General features: G+C 37.4%; 1 long non-coding RNA gene across 1 annotated transcript; it reads left to right on the plus strand.

Moving 5' to 3' along the window:
* Positions 1–4,758: 4,758 nt before the first annotated feature.
* LOC137660133 (uncharacterized) lies at positions 4,759–18,670 on the plus strand. The gene is made up of 3 exons (XR_011047612.1): positions 4,759–4,920; positions 10,499–10,605; positions 16,990–18,670. It is a non-coding gene; the product is annotated as an uncharacterized lncRNA (long non-coding RNA).
* Positions 18,671–20,727: the final 2,057 nt, after the last annotated feature.

A 20,727-nucleotide genomic window follows, 5' to 3' on the forward strand; every position in this document is an offset into this window, starting at 1 on the left:
CATTACTTATATAGCTGACTTATTTCCTAAATTCCTTTCCTAACTGGGCTATTTTTCGGAGCCCTTGGGCTTATTGCATCCTGCTTTTCCAGCTAGGGATGTAGTTTAGCTTATAATAATAATAATAATAATAATAATAATAATAATAATAATAATAATAATAATAATAATAATAATAATAATAATAATAAAAAGGTTTTCCTTTAAACAGATCAAACTAAAATTGAGTCTGATCTCTTTAATCCAACAAGAAAATGCCTACCATAAACATGAGTAGAACCTCTTGCAGTTAAGACTATAAATTAATCAACAACAACAACAACTGAATGAACTTCGTGTCTAGCTAAGTAATTCGTCTTCTCAATTCTGCAGATTGTAAAACCTTATTTCAGTCGTCGACTTTGCAAAGGAACCACTCGATCAGAGCTCTCTCTCTCTCTCTCTCTCTCTCTCTCTCTCTCTCTCTCTCTCTCAAGTGTGATCGCTGGTCTGAATGCATCCTGCTTTTTCCAGAGACATTTCAAAGAGAATCGCTCGTATTTCTGCCTCTTTTTTTTTTTTTTTTGATTTTAAGGAAAAGGTTGGTTGGTTGATGATATTTCTTTAAATTAAGTATAAAACGCTTACATCTCTCTCTCTCTCTCTCTCTCTCTCTCTCTCTCTCTCTCTCTCTCTCTCTCTCTCTCTCTCTGTATATATATATATATATATATATATATATATATATATATATATATATATATATATATATATATATATATATATATATATATATATATATATATATATAAGTGTATGTGATATGCCTGTGTATAAGGGCATATGTACATTCTTTATGGGAGTATCCATGCATTTATAGGCTTTTCTAAAATTCCGAAAATTTCTGGGGATAAATTTTAGAAAAGTAGTTCACGATATTTGTTCCTTTTTGATCATAAAAACAACCGATTTAATTGAAAAAGAAATCCTAGATTAAATAATGATTTATTAAGGAAAAAATCTGCATTCCAATCAAAGACAATACACGAAAGATGGGAAGCTCCAGCCACAGCCGCATCGGCCGCATACAAATTAGTACCCGGCATGAAATGAAGATGGCGGTAGCATTGCACCTCTCTACATCGTCTGTTTGTTTACAAAGCGGGGCATTCAATTTCAATCATGAGTGGGCGTAGCCATCATCACCCGTGTGTGTGGTTTGCAATAGGACGAAAAATGATTTTCCCCATCTGATTTTTCATGCTTTTCCTCAGAATAAAGAAAGGTAATAAAATCATTACATCTGTCACAAAGTACATGATGACTTTTAGAGAAAATTAAGAAATAAAATAGACCAAAGTAAAATTGAATGTCGGTGCAGTGTTATTCCGAAATAAATATTGGAAAATATTTACAATATGATGGACGCCTCTAATCGGAAAGAAAATGTATTTATATGTGACTTTCAACTAGAAAAAAAAATATGGTAATTTTTACTTATGGACATTAATTGCTTTCAACATAAAATATAGGTTTTTCTGTTGTATTGTGATGTTATTTGAAGAATTTTGAGGTTCATTTCCATCGCAAATGAATACTTATCCTTCCACCACCCCTACCCCTATAGATAACAATCTGGGGGAACCTCCTTGGAAAGCGTGGTTTTGGGTGGGGGAGACAAAGTAGGTAAAAACAGTGCAAAATGGAGGAAAAAAAACCTAAATATAACACTCAAACATATAAAAATGGACCGGTAAACAGGTATATACTGAATTCGAAATACATTCAAACACTGGAAATGGGAAAACCTGAGCCAAGAATTTTACATGAGAAAATGGCATACAAATGCACTATATGACCAGTTATTGCACATCACATTGTAGTTGTGCACTAACCTAACCTAACCTAACGATTTACTTGATTTGTATAAGAACTAGGTTACCTTATTAATGCCCATATCTAAAATAATACCAAAAATATTCTTGCCATTTGAAACCCCAACAACCAACCTAACCTTCCTGGTAGTGTACATCTGTAGCCCTAATCATGTCAACAGTAAACCTAACTATATCAGCAGTACTATAACCATGCCAACAGTTACCTAACCATGTCAACAGTAATTTGCAATGGAAATGAAGCTATCTTGCAAAAGCATATCAAAATCAATTAGAAAAACTATATTTTCTTTTCATTTAGAGGCATCAATTGTATTTCAAATAAATACCTTAAAGTTATATTTGCATATCTTGAAAATCTCTAGAAATATGAAATAAACACACCAATTCCTGTCACTGTCATACAATTCATGAATATTGGGTTTCCATGCCTTTTCCAGATAGGCTACTCACAGCAACTTTGATATACTGTATATATACTGTAGTTATGTTATATCCTCAACAGCTTACCCTTGGGTTGTAGTTATAAGTGTTTACCTTAATTTTTCATTAATAAGCAATTATTTAGCAAACCAAAGTTGTTTCATCAGGAAGGATGAATCTTGTGGGAGCATTCATATGGGAGAGCATAAGTAGGTTAGTTAAGTTAGAGTGTTTTACTTTAATTTCAAGTTCACTAGCCTTTTAATCTATGATCGAATTTTCCTATATGTATGGATAAAAGCATTCAAAATAAAGAAAAATACATGCAAACCAGCATATATGCTCCCACAAGATCCATTCTTACCGTTGCATCTATGTTTCTGCATTATATGCTCATAATTGTTTAAATTTTAAAATGAAATCTTGTAATTGGTACCAACACCCCGCATAGTATTCCAAAGTAAATTTACCATTTGACAGCAAATGTACGCAGCAATACAGTAGTAATAAATTGGCAAAACAAGTTGTGAAAACCTATGATATTTGCTTGTACTGTACATGATGCAAAAAGAAACATGGTTCAAGTCAATTAGAATAATTGTTTCAATTTTTTTTAGGAATGTGCATGTTTCTTGCAGAAATGTCATTTTACTAGAAAATACCAGGCAGAAGTGTTAGTTATATCACCTACATAAAAGGGTTCCAATTGAATATGCATTTTTGAGAACTCTCACAATTGGGCTACGAGATTTTAATAAATTGTTATAAATAGGTTCTGACTTGATCAAGAGCTTAATTAATAATCATAAAGTATAATAAACTGTATTCATTCCTCTAGGTTCTTAGATTTGTCTGACACATATGTATTGTTTTATGTACAGTATACAATATTTTAGGAATAAGTACCTAAATATCATATATATAATTATTAAGAAATACTGTATATTGTAACTTCCCTTAGACATGGATTTCAACTTCCCTCAAATGACAAATGATGAATTGCCACCCTTCTTCATAATACCTATGTCTATGTATTTGCAGGTGCCTACAGTTGATGATAGTTGTCAATATTAAATGTCTTCTTGATAAAAGTACAAAATATGTAAACAACTGTTGTAGAGTATGTAGTCTTCACTCTTCTTGCAAGAACTATGTGACTCCAGATTCCTCAAGACTCAATAAAAAGGCATGTCCAGATCAAAATCTTGCAGGTGTGGATGAATATGTTATTGCTATAATATAAAGATGTTGTTATATACTGTAATTTGTTTTATAATACATTTTTATAGTACAGTATTATGGACTGAAAATGTTAGTTATACTAGTAACTCTTTCCCACTTTCACAGGTAATCCAAATGATACACCTGCAGCACCAGCAATAACAAAAAACTAAGAGTGCAGTACTGTAACATTTGAAAGCATTTTTGAAAAATCTGGCACAGGTACAGTTCAGTTTGTAGTTTTGAAATCTAATTGTTTTGGTTGAATGACTTCCCTGTGGTTTATTTCCTATTTGATTTGTGATGTCAATTTTTATTTGCTTTTTATGAAAATTAAGTTAAACTTAGATTTTTGCTTATACAGTATTCTGTAAAATACAGCATTGCATTTGTTATAAAAGGATACATTACTTTTACTACTTTGTTGTTGTACTTTTCTTAGTTTTATTAACAAATATTGCTTAACCTTTGCCTAATCAGCATGCAAGTTAAGTCTGCTTTTTCATTTTGATTTTATATTATTGGTTTTGATTATCCCATGCTTTGTTTGCTATTTGAATTCTGATATATGCATGTTTTGTTTGCATGACTTCTATGACTATTGCATGCAAATGAAGCATGTGCCATTTCTTTTACTTTGTTTATGTTCTTTGCAAGAACATTTGTGTACTGTATACAATCATGAGCGCAAACCCGAAAAAAGGAAAATAGTTACTGTATACTATATTGGTGAAATAATAAGATAATATGAGAATAAGTTTGTTTCATTCTAACTACCCTCTCAATTTTAGATAAAGATACTCAGCAATTAATGTTACATTAACTGAAGGATTTTATTTAATGATTCAGAAATGCCTAATATATAAGTCATAAGTTGACATGTTATTGGAATACTTACGTGTTGATCCTTTTTTATAACTTGTAATGATATTTTGTACTTACATCTTATGATTTATGAATTAGTTAAAGATTTGAGTTGACATATTATGTAACATAATCCTTTTCAGTTACTTTTTTTTTTTTTTAGAAATAGTGTTAACAAGCAATATTAATCGATTTAGTATTCAATAATTAATAAAGTGAAGTTTACTGCAGCATAAGAATATATATTAACATTTAAATAAGCCGCGCTACGATACAGCCGAGTTTTAGTTGAGGGCATGATTTATAGATGGCGCGCATTTTGACGGGTTGGATGATGTTTTTTTTAATGGTATTAATAGTCAGTTTCCCATCTTTCGTGTATTGTCTTCGATTCCAATATTCCAGCCAAATGTATTGTTCCGCTCTCGGGTGTGTCATTACTCTACCTTTTGTTGTGGAAGCAAGACTTAAACAGGAATCAGGAATATCTCATTTTTCCGACATTTTTTTCGGATAAACGTTCCACATTTTTCCAAAGGTTCGTACCGTTAATTCAGATGAGGTCCGTTATATCAAAGTGTTCTCAGTGTTATTTTTTAACAGAAAATTGATAGACATATAGTTTGCGATATGTGTAGGTGTACTTAGTTTTGAGCCGGCATGCATAGGCCAAGACTTATTACTAATGGCGTAATTGTGTAGTTCCAATTTTTATGTACTTTGCAAATTCAAGGGTAATATATAGTGAATATTAGGTAAAATTACAGTTTCAACCATTATGGGGAAACTGGAATAAAAATATATTTGTTGCATCAGAAATAGTGTAGTTCCAACGGGTTTAACGTTTATTTTGACCGCAAATCATCCAATTTAGAGATTTACTATGTAATTGGAGTTAAAACAACAAGTTGTTCCAGAATGCAGAATGACCCTACTTCATCCCAACAATTATGGGGGACACCAGGTGGGAACCGGGGTTTTGGGTGGGGGGTGGGCGTCAAATAATATTTGCAATAAATGAATACTTATCCTTCCACCACCCCTCCTCCTATACCCCTACCTAGCCCTACCGAGGGGGTGGGGGGGCCTCCGCCCCCCTGCGACCCCCCTTAAGGCCACAGTGATTTTCAGGGCACTACTGAACCTGATAAACCCACCTAACCTAGCCTAAGGGCCCTATACCCCTACCTAGGCCTACCGGGGGCGGGGGGGGGGCTCCGCCCCCCTGCGAACCCCCCTTAAGGCCACAGTGATTTTCGGAACACTACCGAACCTAATATAACCACCTAACCTAGGGCCCTGTACCCCTACCTAGGCGTAGCCCTGCGACCCCCCCCCCCCCCCTTTACAGCCACTACCTAACACATCCATCAAACCAAATCCAAAGTGATGGTACTGCTGTATACATCATTATACTATCATCATTATAATATACTCTATATATTAATGAAGCTTACCTTAAACTGTTGGTTCATAAAGATGTGCTGGTGCTTTGAGGAAAACGTGAAGCCGTTGCGAAGGTTCCTTGACATGCAGGACATTTTTATTTTGTAAAATTGAATTGTCTCTCTGGCACAAATCCACTAGTTTTTCAATATTCCCCGAATAAGTTACAACAAATTCATTGTAAGTTAAGCAACAGTCAGGACAAGAAGATGGAATTTCAACTTCTTGTGCAACATGATATGATATGCTTGCTATGGCCTCCATGTCTATGAATGAAATGAAATGCCTGGGTAAGATAATGTATTGTCGCGCTGTGATTGGCCAAACATGTATGACGTCATAGTGGATAGGCGCTGTGATTGGCCAAACGTGTAAGACTTCATAGTGGACTAGTTTGTCTGCGGATTATAGTGGTTACAGGGCTCATTTAAGCAAATACAAGACACAGTCAACAATAACAACAGACTTGGAAAAAATCTGGGAGGAAGACATGAGTAGCGTGAGTTTGATCGTCGATATATAAAGAACTAGGCATTTGCGACAGATAATATTTTACAGAAATACTACAAAAGACTTACTCTACTCGAGAAATATATTATAATAGATTTCCCATAATGGATGAAACTGTAATAATACTGAATATTAGTTTTAGTATGTTATAGGAATGAAAAAAAAATAGATATCTTTGGTTTAGATGTTTTTTTCAATGTTAACATTTTAAGATGAAACTTGGTTTTCTTAGTGCTACGATAATGTGGATTTGACAATTGACGCAAATACGCTGTGCGATACTCTAAATACCTAAGAATGAATACGATAAGCAGATTTTGTAGGACATGTAGTTCGTACAGTAGAATAACTCTTTAGTATCTACCTGAAAATACTGTTTATTTTAATTTCAAAATATGATACGTAATTGTGATAGCTAGGATACTGGAGTATTTTTACCAAATCTCAGTTAATCAAAATATCAAGTCATCACTACATTATATTTTTATCGAAGTTGACCATTTTTTAAATTGAAATTGCAATTTTTATTGAATATTGATTTTTTTAAATAGTTTCCTTTTATGTGACGCTCAACTATTAGAAGCAGGTAAAAATGTGATTCGTTTCTTGCCAGTGCCCAATTAATGTGTAAGTGGATATATATTTGTGGTGTGTAACATTTTTCAAATGTGAGAATTCTGGTAACTTGGGTGATTGTGTGCCCTTAATTGTCATAGATTGGTTTATTCTACAGATAATATGTTTAGTGTATTAGATCCGTGGTAAAAAAAAAAAAAAAAATTGCATGACATAATTTAGGTAAGCCTAAATTCCCTAATAAGGCTTAAGCATAGATCAGTACTCCTTAATTATGGAAGACCTGGTGGGAAGTAAGGATTTTAGTATACTTCAGCCAATCCATTTTTGCATGAAAAACATTTTTTCTAACGTTCGTATTGTTTGTGTCCTGTGTTATATTCTGCAAAACAATCGATTTACGATTACGACCACCCCACATACCCCAGTAGTAAGGAGGGTTCCCCAAGGGGGGAATCAAGATTTTGGGTTGGACAAAGTGAAAAAACTTGATTTACAGAAGGTAATAATGTCAGAATCTTACAAAACAACAAGTAGCAGACAAATTTATTTTAAAAAAAGTTAGGGTGAAATAACTGTGGCAGAGGTACCTCTCAAGCATCGTATTCTCTAGAGTACCATTTCTGCCAAGGACTGAAAAACTACAAGAAAAGTAAAAGAGACAATAATTTTTTCATGCAAAAAAATAAGGGTTAAACAAGTGCGATATAGGTACTTCGCAAGCATCGTTTTCTCTAGAGTACCATTTTCTTCTGAGCACTATTTTCTAAACCTTAACATGATTCAATTACAAGCGTCGTGATTTGCTGTTCAAATATGGTCTTTGCCCGGCCGTCGTTCACTTCGTTTGTAAATAAACATAATCTCACTGCTCCTCTGTTCTGGCAGGCAGAACATAGATGTGCTGCGCATGCCAGCCTTGTGGGTCACCAATAAAGTACCCTAATTACCTATAATTCACATGAAATCTCTCTAATGGTTTATGTATGGAGCATGCATAAACCATTAGAGAGATTTGGTGTAAATTGTAGGTAATATGGATACTTTATTGGTGACCCACAAAGCTGGCATGCGCAGCACATCCATGTAACGCTTACCAGAACAGGGGAGCAGTGAGATCATGTTTATTTACCAACAAAGCGATGGCTTAACTTTGCTCGCAAATAGCCATATCACTGCTCCTCTATTCTGGCAAGGGGCACATGGATGTGCTGCTCACGCCAGCCTTGTATATCACTATTTAAGGTACAAAAATAGGCTATGTTTTAGCGTTGATAAGCTGACCTAGGATGATATATTAACTTACGATATTAGTCGGAGTCTGATGTTTCTGCGTGAAAGTTACGGCACTGTACGGCAAGTGTCCTGTTTGTCAATATTCACCTTTAATTCACAAATGTGCCTCGTATAAATATACATGATCAGCTCTAAGTTCTAATGGATTTGCTTTTTAAGATAAATGCAATTTTCTATGATATTTATAAGGTAACCTCTTGTAGCAATCAACTGCATTGCAATTTGTGTACAAAGTGACATGGAGTCATGAAAATGTTCAGTGTGCAATGGGGAGGAAGAGTGGAAACAAATATATGAACGTAACAAGAGCTATTCATCGTTGACATTGGACATATCAACAATAAATAAGAAAAATATCATGCTGTAATTTATTTTTTTGTCTTATGCATTTGTGGATAGTGTATTGAAGAAATTTTTGTCTTGTGGTTTACTTGAGAAAAATATAAATTAGAACGTAGGTGGGGGTGGAGACAAAATTTAACCACAATCTTTACATCAGAATTTATCACTCATTACGTAGGATTACAAAAATAAATGTACAATGTATATGAATATACACCGAAAAAAATGTGTCTCCTAGCCTAGGCAACAGGTCCTTACCTAGTTAACCTGAACTCCTCTCCCACCTAGTGAGACCTAAGAAAATGCAAATTAAATCAGGTTAGGTGGGTACATACAGCTGAACTGACCTTCCCATAATCTAGCCTACAATGATATACACTGCAACTAAATTCATGGTCCAGATATAGAATCCAAGGCAACCCATTCAAGACATTACTACACAGTGCTGTGTATTATATAAAAAAAATGGGACTGCCCTATATGTTTAAACAAGATTGAGGTCCTTTCCCTACCTTACCACTTAACCAAAGTTACAAGAATGTGTACTAACCTTAACTTAACCTAGGAAGCTGGATCCTTACCTAGCCAGACTAAGAACAACATTCCCCACTCCCTTACCTAATATGACTTACAATGCTGTAGATATAATCAAATTATGAGCATGTAACCCAACCTGACATACAATACTTAAGATAAAATCAAATTATGGAGGTATATCCCAACTTAGCCAGCCACTAGACACAAATTCCTGTGCAAAATTTAACGCAAATAATCAAAGCTTTACTGTACATTGCACAATTAAAGATTCACAGCATAACTCTTGGTAACTGGATCATACTTGAATATTTTATCAAAACTGGATTTGGTTGTAAGATGTGGTAGTTTGCCAACTGTTTTGGCATATTAGGTTCTAAATTTAAAGAGGCAAGAAAATAACTTCGACACATATATAAAAAAATTTTTCTCAATCTTTTTACTGCTTTAGAAATTAGAGGTGAATAATTGTGCTTATGCTACAGTTATATGGGTTAAGGACAGTTTTGTTAACATTTCTCTTAACATATTCGTTAACTGACCTTTTGAACTAAATGAAGCTTCCGAAAGTTTTATGCCTTAGGTCTCAGAAATGTTTATGTAAGAGCAATTTCTTAGTGTGTAAGGAGTTACTTAATGGCTGATGTATTAATAGAAGGTGCTTGTGTGGGAAAATTATGTAATTGTAAGGTCCTCTTCATTTACTCACGGGCTAAAATGTATGTAACAAGTACTTTAGGGTATTACAATCTAGTTATAATGGTATTTGATTAAAGCAAGTTTGGTGTAATCAAGTTCTATATAATGTTTACTAAGTGACATAGAATCATTGATTAAGAAAAGGGGAAGTTTCAGGGGTTGAAGACTCCAATTAATGAGGACGACCACCAAGTACCCTAGGCTAGGTTAGGTGGGTGTGGTTAAGACATGATGCATCCTACTCTTTCATTCTGTTTTTCCCACCCAAAACCTAGGTTTCCTAAGATACAATTGTGATGTGTGTTTTTACACCTGGTTTTAGTGTGACATATGTTAATCGTACATAGTGTAATACATTAGATTTTGTTTTATGATATCCTGTAAAATACGGCTTCCCCTGTGAATCCATGATAATTGCACCATTCAACAGGTTTAATAACTTCAAAATAAAGGTTTGAGCCAATAATAATTTTCTAATTATAGGAAGTAGGTGATGAGTATTGTCCATTGAAAATTATCCTGGAATAGATATTCATATATTCTTAAAAAAACTAAACCCATGATCGACTATCCATTAATACTAATCAATAGATTTTTAATGTCCTTTTAGATAATTGTAAATGCAAGAAATTCATGTTCAATTCCGCAATATAACTCTACAAAATGGTGGAAGACACTTTGAAATATTTACACTTTTTTTTTTTTTATATCAGGTTTATCGAGAGCAATGAGACAAATTTGAAGGCTTATAATTTTGCTGCACTTCAATGAAAGCATAGTATATGCAAACCAGCTAGCTATAGTAACTGGAATTCTAAAGGTAAGGTTATTAAGGAGCATTGTTTATTAGATTTGAATAATATAAAAATGTCGCTTTTCGTAGAATGAGGTCAAATTGATATTGGATTTAACCTTTTATGTATTATGATTAGAGATTTTCAAAATATGTGGACTGAGCAGTATTTAATTTAAATCCTTTTATTCTTTGCTATTCAAGGCAGAAGTCACTTGTTAGAAGATTACACTACGATTGTCTTTAATCTGTACTGCATTGACAATTGATAGTTTGACTAATTCTAGATTTTGCCAATTGAAGGGAGTTACAGGTTATTAGTGCTCTTATTACAAGACTAAAGTAGTATTATATTATAAATGAGTTAAGATGGGATTTGATTGCCAGTAGATTAGTATTGTGTTGGATTTCCAATTTTTGTTTCTACACAAATACAAATCATCGTCTTTTAGAGGATGCATTATTTCAGCTCGGCTGGAACTTGAATGATAACTATCAGCATCTGCCACTTTTGACTTCACCCACTGGGTTGTACACACGTACGCTGTTTCTCTCTTTATCTCCAGGAAACCAATGGTGGATAAAGGCTGGATTACATAATTAAAGGATAAAGTTAGATAGGGTTTTTTTTTATCTATTTTAGGTAACATTGGTTAAGCATTAGCATAAAACATTGTTGTTTTGTTAGTAATGTTAAAGACATGACTCCGGTAAAACCAGGTTGTTAGTTTAATAGTGTTGAATCGATAAAGTTGTGAGGGCGCCGAGTAAGGCTGTGAACTCAAAGGCAGGTTGGAAACGACTGAGTTATATTATTGTAGAACACACTCCTTATATACAAAACCTCAAGGCAACAGGACATAACAAGTTCACAAGACAGACAATATTACAGAGGAAAAACCAGACATGAATTTTCATGTTCGTTTTAGTGCGACAGAAGAGCGAAGATACAAGCATAATGTATACAAAAGGAATTATGTACAATTGTGTGAAACACGGTTGGTACATGGCTCCCCCCCCCTAAAAATGACATACTGTTCATGTTAAATAGGACGCCCTGATCTAGAGAGGCGAACTGTAGGCGGGTCATCTGGCAGAAGATAAGCAGGTTTTAGACGATCAATGGAGACCCAGTCTTCTTTGCCCCGAATGTTTAGGAGGAATGCTTTCGGACTGTGTCGGACCACAAGGAAAGGGCCCGTGTAAGGAGGCGTTAGTGGTGGCTTGCTGGTGTCGTTGCGCAGGAAGATGTGCGTTGCAGAGTGCAAGTCCGTTGCTATGTGATGCTTCGCTGGGGGCTTGTAAGTCTGGCGGCACGGAGTAAATTTTCCCACGACGTGACGTATGCGCTGGCGATCGTCGGAGGAGGTTGTAGAAGGAAAAAATTCAGCAGGGACAACCAACGGGTCGCCATACACCATTTCAGCTGCCGAGACGTCGAGGGCGTCTTTAGGAGTGGTCCTTAGTCCCAGGAGGACCCAGGGAAGCTGAGTAAACCAGTTGCAATCCTTGCAGCGGGACATCAAAGCTGCTTTGAGGGTGCGATGAAAACGTTCAACCATTCCATTGGCAGCGGGGTTGTAGGGTGATGCCCAGGAGACTCGCTAATGATGTCCACAATTGAGAGGTGAAAGTGGTTCCCCTGTCAAAAGTAATATGCTCAGGGATACCGAATCTTGGAAACCATCCAGAGAGTAAGGCAGATGTACATGAGGCGGAGGTTGCAGTTTCCATGGGAATGGCTTCAGGCCAACGAGTGGAGCGGTCGATGACGGTAAACAGGTAACGATGTCCTTGTGATGTGGGTAGGGGGCCTACAACGTCGACAAGAATGTGTGCGAAACGACGCTGAGGTTGAGGAAAGGTGCCCACTCCTGAATCCGTGTGTCGATGTACTTTGGAAGTTTGGCAAGAAGTACAGGCACGGACCCAATCCTTAGCATCCTTAGAAATGCCGTGCCAAATGAACTTTGCCTTCAGCAGCTGTGCAGTAGAACGGCACGAGGGATGTGAAAGGCCATGGATGAAATCAAACACCTGTCGGCGCATGGGAGCAGGAATCCAAGGTCGCGGTCTACCAGTACTGACGTCTCAGAGGAGGGTGGTGTTGGAGTCTTCGAGAGGAAAATCTTCCCAACGGAGGGACGTGCAGGATGTCCTACAAGCTTGATACTCTGGATCCTGATGTTGGGCTTCAGCACGGGCGTTGTAATCCAATCCCAGTTGAACGGCAGCCAACGTGTTTCTTGACAGGGCATCGGCAACGGGATTCATTTTCCCAGGGACGTATTGGAGGGTGCAATTGTATTCAGCCACGGTGGAGAGATGTCGGCGTTGACGGGCGGACCAGGCGTCAGACTGTCGAGTGAAGGCGTGCACCAGAGGCATGTAGTCTGTGCAAATGACGAAGGGCGTACCTTCTAAGAAATGGCGAAAGTGACGGACAGCCTAGTGCACCGCCAGCAGTTCTCGATCGAAGGTAGAATAACCCGATTCTGCCTTGGACAGTTTCCTGCTGAAGACGGCCAATGGGCGGGGCGAGCCTTTGACCACCTGCTCGAGTACTGCACCAATAGCGACGGCGCTGGCATCGGTGGAGAGAAGGAGAGGGGCGTATGGGATAGGAAAAGTGAGAGCCGCAGCAGTTGATAGGGCATTCTTTGCATTGCAGAAGGCTGGTTCTTGAAGGGGACCCCACTTCAGGTCCTTTGCCTTGCCCTTGAGGGAGGCGTAGAGGGGAGCAAGAGTAGTGGCAATGGCTGGCAGAAAACGGTGATAATAGTTGATCATGCCTAAGAATTCCTGCAGAGCTTTGACGGTCGAGGGCGCGGGGAAATTCTGAACGGCTGCTACCTTCTCAGGGAGGGGATGGACTCCTTCAAGAGTGATACGGTGCCCTAAGAACGACACTTCGTTGGCGCCAAAGGTACACTTGTCGTACCGGACTACAAGGCCGTTTTGTTGCAGGCGGTCGAGCACGATGCGCAGGTGACGGAGGTGTTCCTCTTTTGAGGAGGAGAACACAAGTATGTCGTCCATATAACATACACGGAAAGGGAGGTCCCCTAAGATGCCATCCATGAGACGTTGAAACGTTGCCCCAGCATTACGAAGGCCAAAACAGGAGTAATTGAAGGTGTATGTGCCAAACGGAGTGGTGATGGCGGTCTTGGGGATGTCTTCTGGGTTCATAGGCACCTGATAATACCCCTTCAGGAGGTCGAGCGTAGAGAAAACCTTCGCTTTGTGCAGGTAGGAGGTTACATCGGCAATGTTTGGGAGGGGGTAGTTATCCGGTTCTGTTTGCTTGTTCAGGCGCCTGTAATCCCCGCACGGACGGGGGGAGCCGTCTTTCTTCAGAACGATGTGTAAGGGTGACGACCATGGGCTGGAGGTCTTTTGGCAAAGGCCCATTTTCTCCATTTCGGCGAACGTCTGTTTGGCGGCTGCCAATCGTTCCGGTGCCAGACGTCTGAATTTTGCGAAGACTGGGGGTCCCGTCGTCTTGATATGGTGATAAATACCGTGCTTGGCAGGAACCATGGGTGTTTGGCGAAGTTCTGGACGGAAAACTTCCGGGTACGACATGAGGAGGGGGGCGTAGGCATCCGTGGGTGCGCTGATGTGGAGAGCGAGGTTAGAGGGGGCGGGTTGAAGAGGTGTCGACAAGTACGAGTCTGTGTTGACCAATCATCGGTGGGCGACATCGACCAGAAGGTTGAAATGAGAGAGGAAATCCGCACCGTGGATTGGCATTGTGACGTCAGCAACGAGAAACTTCCAATTGAATTTACCGTTTCCGAACGATAATGTGAGGTTCACGTAACCGTAGGTGGGTATCGCAGATCCGTTGGCAGCTACCAAGCGGACGTCGGCAGATGTAGACAGACTACGTTGTGCCTTGAAGAGTTTCTTTGGCAAAAGAGAACGACAAGCACCCGTGTCTACCAAAAATCGCACGCCCGTTCCTGCTTCCTCTAAAAAGAAAAGATTAGAAACATGGGAGGCCACCGCCACAAGCGATGGCCTACTTACACGTTTTTTGGCCACTGACAATCTTTGGCACATTTCTTCGCGGTTGCCCCGAATCTGAAGTGGTAGTAGCAAAACTGTGGTGGATGGGAGGTAGTAAGTGGCTGTAAAAGTCGTTCGTTGGGGCGCGAGCGATTGGTGGGTGGTGGGCGGCTTTGTCGCCGCTTCAGCACGTCACGGGGTAGGCGTGTATGTCCTACGGCATTCATGTCAGCTTCGGTTGACGTTGAATAGGCATCCTCGTCGTCAGGGGTGGAGGCGTTGATGGAGGTCTTGAAGTGGCTGTCCATAACGGCGTCAGCTTTGGTCATCAAGTCCTTTATGGGTAAACTATCGACATCGGGTATGGCAGCGCGTACAGGTTCGGGTAAACGGCGTATCCAAAGGGCACGAAGTAGGTTCACCTCACGAGGAGAGCCGTCTGCGGCAGGTTGAAGGCGAGCGATACTGGTCATTTCCCTGAGGGCAAGCGAAGCCCTTTGGTCCCCCAACGGTTGTTGCGAGAGCTGAAAAAGCTTTGCTATACGGGCGGCTGGCGACGGCGAGTACTGCTGCAGAAGGTATGTTTTGAGGGCGTCATACGCTATTGGGGTGTCTCCTTGTTCACAAAGCCAGTCGGATATTTCTGGGAAGGTGTCCTCGGGTATCGCCGAGAGAACATAATCCGCTTTGGTGGTTGAGCGAGTCACGCCCCTGATACGAAAGTGGACTTCCGCGCGTTGAAACCAAGCAAACGCTTCTCCGCTGGAGAACGGTGAAAGTTTCAATGGGGCGGCCGCAGGGCCAACTGCTATAGTAGAGTCCGTCTCCGTCATAGTACCAACGATGGAGGGGCAAGGGAGGTGGGGGTGGAAGGCAGTGGGAGCGAGTCGACTTCCGGGGTCACCAATGTGACGGCGCCGAGTAAGGCTGTGAACTCAAAGGCAGGTTGGAAACGACTGAGTTATATTATTGTAGAACACTCTCCTTATATACAAAACCTCAAGGCAACAGGACATAAAAAGTTCACAAGACAGACAATATTACAGAGGAAAAACCAGACATGAATTTTCATGTTCGTTTTAGTGCGACAGAAGAGCGAAGATACAAGCATAATATATACAAAAGGAATTATGTACAATTGTGTGAAACACGGTTGGTACAAAGTATACCCCGTAAGTCAAAAACCAAAACGTTGAATAATCTCTTCAATGAACTGAGAGAGAGAGAGAGAGAGAGAGAGAGAGAGAGAGAGAGAGAGAGAGAGAGAGAGAGAGAGAGAGAGAGAGAGAGAGAGAAAGAGAGAGAGAAAATGATGATCCATAGACCAAGGCAAGATAAGAAGAATTGGCCAATTCATTGATTGAAGGTTTACCAAAAAAATCCACTCGTATGAATTATTATAGGATGGCTGGGGTTAGATTATGGAGGATCCATACATCATATAATAAATCTAATATAACATTTCAATTACGAGAGATATATTTACTTGATAAATTTAGGAAGTAGCAGATCCTTTTTTTTCAGGAGTGAAAACACCACATTAATTATTCTTTTCCACAGCACTATTCTATACTAAGCAATATTCTACACCTGAAACTGTTAGCATGTTTGTAAATCCTATTTTTGCTTAGAATTTATCCATAATCTTTTATATAGATATCTTATTGAGTTGTGTCTTTGACCAGGTATCCTCTGTGGTTTAAAGTAGAATGTTTTGTCTCGTAAATATGATCTATAATCTCTTGAAGAAAATTGCCGGCAGCAATTTGAAGATTTGGGGAGCTGCTGTTAGTCCGTGGATTACCAGAGGCCAGTCATTAGATTATTGAGGTGAAGTATGTCCTTGTTAGGATTTAGGAGACAATACTTTTCCAATTTACAAGATAAACTTTTGGTTGTTTTGTTTGTAATTTTTTATCGTTAATCATGTGTTCCTAGAAAATTTTATTAAAATATACGGCAGTAATTTTAGTCTTCTAGAAGCATTTTAAACGTTATAGATGCTTTCTCAGCAAAGATCTGGCAGTAATTTTAGTCTTCTAGAAGCATTTAAACGTTATAGATGCTTTCTCAGCAAAGATCTGGCAGTAATTTTAGTCTTCTAGAAGCATTTAAACGTTATAGATGCTTTCTCAGCAAAGGTCTGGCAGTAATTTTAGCCTTCAGGAATCTTTTTAAACGTTATAGATGCTTTCTCAGCAAAGATCTGGCAGTAATTTTAGTCTTCTAGAAGCATTTTAAACGTTGCAGATGCTTTCTCAGCAAAGATCTGGCAGTAATTTTAGTCTTCAGGAATCTTTTTAAAACTTATAGAGTAGTCTTGATATTGAAGAGTACAGTAAAATATTTCAATAGAACATTTATCTGTAAAATTAATATTTTTCATTGATTTTTCAGACTAAAATCATCAAAAGAGGTAATCATCTATACCTCCTGCTCAACACAGAAAATAAAACTTCCATGTGCACTTATCATGAAGATCAGAAGCGAACAATCTCGGATTTGCTACAACAAAAGAATTCCAGAAATCTTCCGAGGAAGGCAAAATAATCGACGAATTACATTAATTTCTGATTCAAAAGGAGGACCAAATAGTCTCTCTGAAGTGACCAGTCTGCCATCAAATATTAATGTAGTATTAGCAGACCCTTATAATTTTGAATATTTGTGAAAGGAATCTGTGTTTTTAAGTTTTTAAATAGTATTACTAAGTATTAGAAAGCTAATATAATTTTTTTCTCTCGCTCTCTCTCTCGCTCTCTCTCTCTCTCGCTCTCTCTCTCGCTCTCTCTCTCTCTCTCTCTCTCTCTCTCTCTCTCTCTCTCTCTCTCTCTCTCTCTTCCCAATAAGTTTGTAAGTTTAATCTCAAGCCTTCATATCAAATAATTGTTATAGTTTTTCATTAATTTGATAATTTTTTATAATTTTCAGAACATTTTAATATTTTAATTATTCTGGTCACATGTAACATTCTAAATACTGGTTTGCAGTAGCATATCTTAATCATTTGTTATATCCAGTGAACAGGCATCATTGTTCAAAAACATTTCAATGACAAAATTTCTCTGAAAAGGATAAAATCTCTTGTTTACTTGTTTTAAGCTTTGCGTATCTTTTGTACAAAGGGTGCAAATAAGTGCCTATTTGGCTATTCTAGTCTAGAATAGAATATAGTCTATATAGTTTTTACGTTGTAGTTTGGATAATTTTATGAATTGGATTTATATTAAAAGCTCATATGAAAGGAATAGTAATTTAATACGAGTTCCAGGGAAGCATTAGCTTTTTCATCATCTTAAGAGATGGAAACCGTCAGTGAAGTAATTATAAGTTAACATTCAGGAATATTCCTTAAAGTAAATGTTCTAAGAGTGGTTTTGATGTAAAACTTCATGTCAAAGAGTTGGTTTAACGTATTATTTGAAGTCTTGAAGAGTTGTTTTAATGTAAGATTTAATGTCAAAGAGTTGGTTTAACGTATTATTTCAAGTCTTAGAGTGGTTTTAATGTAAGACTTCGTCAAAAAGTGGTTTTAACGTATTATTTGAAGTCTTGAAGAGTGGTTTTAATGTAAGATTTAATGTCAAAGAGTGGGTTTAACATATTATTCAAAGTCTGGGTGATTTTAGAGTAATACGTTGTCAAAGAGCTGGTTTAACGTATTATTTTCAAGTCTTAGAGTGGTTTTAATGTAAAATTCAACGTCAAAGAGTGGGTTTAACGTATTATTATAAATATTAGTGGTTTTGATGTATTATAAATCTTAGTGCTTTTGATGTAAAACTTCAAGATTATTCTTGAAAGGCTTAAATGAGTAGCCATACTAAATGAAAGGGTTGTGAGATTGCTCCAGAAACATCTTATTTTTTATACGTAGGCTAAAATTAACGGGTTATTGGAAGGGACATAATAAGGGAGGAATTGCAACTATGGCACTGCTTCGAAAAGGAACACATTAAGGGAGGAATTGCAATTATGGCACTACTTCGAAAAGAGCCTTAATAAGTTAGGAATTCCAACTATGGCACTGCTTCAAAAAAAAGGACATAAGGAAGGGATTGCTACTATGGCACTGCTTGGGAAAGGCACATAAAAAAGGGAGGAATTGCAAATATGGCACTGCTTTGATAAGGGAGGAATTGCAACTAGGGCACTGCTTCGAAAAGGGAGGAATTGCAACTAGGGCACTGCTTCGAAAAGGAACATATTAAGGGAGGAATTGCAATTATGGCACTACTTCGAAAAGAGCCATAATAAGTTAGGAATTCCAACTATGGCACAGCTTCAAAAAAGGACATAAAGAAGGGATTGCTACTATGGCACTGCTTGGGAAAGGCACATAAAAAAGGGAGGAATTGCAAATATGGCACTGCATTGATTAGGGAGGAATTGCAACTAGGGCACTGCTTCGAAAAGGGAGGAATTGCAACTAGGGCACTGCTTCGAAAAGGGACATAATAAGGGAGGAATTGCAAATATGGCCCCACTTCAAAAAGGGACGTAAGAAGGGAGGAATTGCAGTTAAAGCACTGCTTACAAGGAGATAAAAATAATTGGATAGTGATCAATTATTTAGAATAGTTACAGGAATAATTGCCTATAGGGAGGATAAAAAAAAAAAAAAAAAAAACTATGGAGTTCTTAAAATTATTTAGTGTATGCATGCGAGATAAATGTAGCATTTTGAAGGAGTATTTTAAAGGTTATTTCCTTTTTAAATAATATTTAGAGATTTAAGGGTAAAGTTATGGTTGAAATTTTTCATTTTAATAGAAATGTAGGTTGTATCGTTTAAACATATCAAAAGCCGTTTTATAGTTAAACTTCCTTTGAAAATCCAATAAAAATTTCATATAAAATAAGGTGTGAATTGAAAATGGTAAATATGGATTTTTCACATATAGAAAAGCAGATATCGAGTGCTTAAAACCAGTAGTTTCTATATACAATGAAAATTCTGGTTTTTTTTCTCTCTTTCGATTTAATTAGACAAATGTTAATCATTAAAACTTATTTGAGATGGGAGATGTTTGTTCTACTCATGATTGTACATTTGTTAGAATGATTTCCAATTTTTTGTTGTAAATAATAAGTGTTACTTGATAATGTCAATTGCATAAAAAATGGTATGTACAAAAACACTTGAAGATGCAAGAGCAAGGATTCTGAAGGATAATTTATGGCAAAAAGGTAACATTCTAATGGTAATGATATAACTTTGTATATCAAATATGTAAAGCTAAATGACCCAGTATTTTTGGACGTCAGTATGCAGTAAAATGTACATTATGTACTATTATTATGTACCAGGTTCGTTATTGTCAGAGCTGGAAAGGGTTTATTCATCATATTAAGGTTTATTCGTCATATCAAGTACAAGATTTGTGAACAGCTATTTAGAATAAAACTACATCACTCATAATGGAAATGAGACGTTTTATGTCGAGCCATCCTGGTGTTTAGCAAGGTGGAGTTTTTCTTTTTTTTAATATCACTCATAAAAAAATTAAACCCCAAGATTTTGTTCATTTCCCAAACGTGGGATAGAGGTAAGACGATCCTTGTATGAGTGTGTTTGAGTGTAAACAGCCTTTATTCTGTAAACTATTTCTTAGAAGGCCTTATTTAATTTGCAAAGGCTCGCGTTTTTAGCCATGTTAATACTAACAGCAACGATACAGACTGTATGCTTGTATAAATCAAACGAGGCCTATCTAGTTTACTGAGCAGAATTTTTTTCAGAGTGAAGCTCTATCATACAAGACTGTTCTTACATCTCTCTTCCAATTTTGAAAATTAGCATAATCCTATGTTTTACCATTTCACATGGGGCAATATTAAAAAATACCTATCAACTCCCTTTGCTAAAACCTAGGATTCCTCAACCTAGGACGTTGAACTTTCCTTATGGATGAAGAAATTTACACCAATTAGCCAATCAGATAATTTACACACATGGAGATATTAAGAAATACCCCTCCCTCAATCTCTAGCTAAACCTCAGAGTTGCTTTAACTTAGGATGTTTAATTTCCCTTATGGATTAAGAAATTTATTCTGATTAGCTATTTCCCTTATGGATAAAGAAATTTATTCTGATTAGCTATTTCTCTTATGGATTAACAAAATTTATTCT

The sequence above is a fragment of the Palaemon carinicauda genome, chromosome 20 (genome assembly GCF_036898095.1).
Source record: "Palaemon carinicauda isolate YSFRI2023 chromosome 20, ASM3689809v2, whole genome shotgun sequence".
Classification (NCBI taxonomy): Eukaryota; Metazoa; Arthropoda; class Malacostraca; order Decapoda; family Palaemonidae; genus Palaemon; species Palaemon carinicauda.